This window comes from Pinus tabuliformis, chromosome 5_1, assembly GCF_031772625.1.
Source record: "Pinus tabuliformis cultivar Carrire ecotype Pingquan chromosome 5_1, CPIR1, whole genome shotgun sequence".
Taxonomy (NCBI): domain Eukaryota; kingdom Viridiplantae; phylum Streptophyta; class Pinopsida; order Pinales; family Pinaceae; genus Pinus; species Pinus tabuliformis.
This window is the reverse complement of record NC_142305.1, coordinates 238,132,867-238,136,728: the sequence shown is the minus strand read 5'-3', so window position 1 is coordinate 238,136,728 and position 3,862 is coordinate 238,132,867. Positions and strand designations below refer to the sequence as shown.

The following is a 3,862-nucleotide window of genomic DNA, read 5'->3' as shown; positions in this document are numbered from 1 at the left end:
TATTATTGTATTTTTTATAATAATAAAATTGTCGCTTCTCCATAGTTTAACATTATGGATTGAATTTTATTATTTATTAATATTTAAAATTATTTATCTGCAATATGATTGGTTTATGTTTGGTTCATGACTTATTTTATAATGATTGTTATTACATTCTTTGCACAACACAATGTCATGTGGATAACTACAATTTTTCATCGTTAAGCTTACCACCAAAATTTAAAATCTTTGAAAATAGCTCACACTCACATAAATAACATATTTACCATCAATTACTACCCACCAAAATTTAAGTGCATAAAAAATGGATAGGAACAAAATATAAATAAATACACATACCATGAGCTAGGAGTTGTTATGCCTACAGTTATTACGCCGTAAGGCGTTTCCCTCTGGGAACCACTCTCCAAAATGCCACTGTGTACAAATCTACACCATTAAATAGAATGTTAGATGATTGAATAATTTTACACCGTCAGATAAGTAGTTAATAATTAAAATGAGTAACTTCTTCTTGCTGAACTGTTTCTTCTCGCTGAACAGTTTCTTCTTGCTTAACTATTTCTTGATGGGTTAAAACAAAGACTTATTCCCGTCTTGTTTTTTCAGAAAAAGGTTTCTCTCGCAAGATTGGTTTATTTGTTCATCGGTATTTCCGGACTCTTCTTCTTGCTGTAATTTTTCCATTCCATGTTTGGCCATTGTTTTGGAAAAAATACCATTATTTTGAAGGTTAATAGTTGATCTGGATGTCCGTTGGCATGCAGGTGAATAGAAGCCTCCATTTCTGTGAGGTGGCCGAAATGGTTGGATCTGTAGATTTCAGAGCGAAAACAATGTTTTGGGGAGTGGAAGGACAAATTTCCTATGAAATGGAAATCAATTATATGTAGTCAAGATACTCATGAGGTTATTCTCTGACCCTATAAACTTTTTTGGGTTCTGCAATTATAGCATTGGATTAATCAATCATGGAAACTTGTAATATTGCCTCCTTGCTAGCGATTGTACTAGTCCAGTCTAATTTTTCTTTTCATCCTTCACGTGCGCAAGATTTCTAAGTGGCAGACTTGTCCCTCACTCCCAGCTTATCCTTGCAAGGCGACTTCATCCTTAACTGCAGATTGGAAGATATCGGGAAAGTGAACAACAACATCGGTGTTGTTGTAACTCTGGCCTTCCCAGTGTTGTTGTAACTCCAACCTTCTCAACAAAGTTTTCTGCAGTGAATGGCCTTGGCGTGTCGATAGCTAGACTCGACCTCGCACCCAAAGGTGTCATTCCATTGCATAACCATCCAGAAGGTTCTGAGATTCTACTGGTGGTTGAAGGAGTAATCTGTGCTGGATTCATATCTTCAAGCAATATTGTGTACAACAGAACACTCCACAAAGGAGACATCATGGCGCTCCCTTTGCCGACAATCTTCCTCCTGTCATTGAGAGGACTACGTTCCTTTCCTATGTTGAGGTGAAGCACCTCAAGGCTTTCTTAGGAGGCAACGGCTAGGATATATGTATATATATCTGTTTCAGGTATTGATCCTTCAAGCTTCAACTTGTACTGCCTCATTCTAATGAAATTCATCCATTAACGATCTATTGGTTTAGTAAGGTTGTTGCATATCCGTTGCTTTGCACATTATCATAATTTTTAGCTATGCTTCTGAATAAAAAATAGAATAAAATAAGTTTGGTTGAAACTGAAATCTGTACTGGAAGTTGGATGTGATTTTCATTTAGTAAATTCTCTCTAAACTTTTGGAAGTGATTGGTGAAGTTTTCCTGGGAACTAATTCTGAATAATAAGAAATGTTAGTTTGAAATGATATTGTGTTTAAATTTATAGATTTTGGAGCTTACCATATATATTTTACATAAAAAAAATTAATAACTAGAAATTGAATTATTAATTCATTGTATTTTTCTTATAAAAATTTATCAAAATTTGTATATCTTCTTTCATTTTGATGAACCTTAAATGACATTAGGTTGAAATTTATAGATTTTGGAACCTACTAAATGTATGTTATATAAAAAATAAAATAATAATAACTAGAAATTGATCAATTCATTGTAATTTTTTTTATAAAATTTTACCTGAATTTGTATATGTTCTTTCATTCTAATATCTTTTATTTAATTTGGAAATAATTTTTATTTTTGGATGATTCATTTTGGTTTGAAAATTTTCAGTTTGGCAAAATGTAATATTAAATTTCCAGTCAGCTTTATGAAGATGCAAAGTGGGGAGTCTTTTTTTAAAAGAATGGATGGTTCCAAAATATATAAATTGTATTTTTTTGTTTAAGTTAAATTAAGAATCAAGAGTTTTTATTCAATTTGTTGTGATAATTAGATTTTAAAAGACCATTTACACTAACTTTATGTTTTCCGTTATCAATGTAGAGGAAGTTAATTCATACAAATATCTTAAAGTTGGCATTCATCACAAGATTCATTGGAGCTCCAACATTGAGAAATGATTAATAAAGGATGGAAAGCTTCTTTGGTCTTGACAACTACAAACAAGTGCTAGAGGGTAGATTAGTCCCTACCACATAAGTTAGAAATTACCCTCTAAGAAAAATTGCATATAATATGGTTGTGACCATATTAAAGGAGGAAGTTAATTTATACAAATATCTTAGAGTTTGCATTCATCACAAGATTCATTGGAGCTCCAACATTGAGAAATGATTAATAAAGGATGGAAAGCTTCTTTGGTCTTGACAACTACAAACAAGTGCTAGAGGGTAGATTAGTCCCTACCACATAAGTTAGAAATTACCTCTAAGAAAAATTTCATATAATATGGTTGTGACCATATTAAAGCTTATTTTATTTTATTTTATTTACAAAATAGGCTTTCTTTTTAAAAAGAGTTAACTTATATATAAAATTTCAAACCCATTCTTTCTCTTTTTTTCAAATTCTTCCTTTACACTGACCTTTTGTATTTTAATTTCATTGTATATATACAAATCTTTATTACAACATCCTCTTCATCCTTCACTTTTATTGTACTACCTTTTTAGATCTTGGTGAGATTAAACTACTTTTCAACAAATTCATCTATAATATCATTGTTTCCATATTGAAGTTAAAAAAAAAAACCTTTTCATATTTGTTAGGTGATAAAACCTTGAGTTGGTTAGAAAATTTTTCAACATCTATTAGAGTTTGTAGGTTTAATAATTTGTCGAGAGTTTGTAGGTTTAATAATTTGTCCAAGCCTTTGTTTCCTCTTAAATTTTTCCATGTCAATCATTTCCTTGTGAAGGGAAAAGATGTTACCATTGTTTTTTAAATAATTGATGCTCCACTATAAGATTTCACTTTTATTTCAATACTTTCCCAATTAGTACTTAACTATTCATGAAGTCATTGAGAGGTGGTTGATATAAGGTGATAGATGTGTATTGGCGTATATATTATGTAGTTGGGCTAGTTGAAGGTGAACAACTAGTGAATGGGCTAGTTGAAGGTGAACAACTGGTGAAGGTAACTACTACTGATAAGAATAGAAATGGTGGTTGTTGATTATGATAATGATTGCTACCATCTATAAATACTAACTTTGTTATAGTTGAAGGGGAAAAACTGGTGAAGGTAACTACTACTGATAAGAATAGAAAAGGTGGTTGTTGATTATGATAATGACTGCTACCATCTATAAATACTAACTTTGGTTTATCTAATCTTATGGGAAACTATAACAATTTAGTTCTTTTGTTTTAGCAATTTGTTTTTATGCTCATAAATATTGGAGAGAAGTTTCCTTAATATTTGTACTTTTGATGAGTATTCTTATTGGCATCAATATTCTTTGAAATGACTACCTCATTTATTCACAATGG

General features: G+C 31.1%; 1 pseudogene; it reads left to right on the top strand.

Moving 5' to 3' along the window:
- Positions 1-974: 974 nt before the first annotated feature.
- On the top strand, positions 975-1,512 carry LOC149164283 (germin-like protein subfamily 3 member 3; annotated as a pseudogene).
- Positions 1,513-3,862: the final 2,350 nt, after the last annotated feature.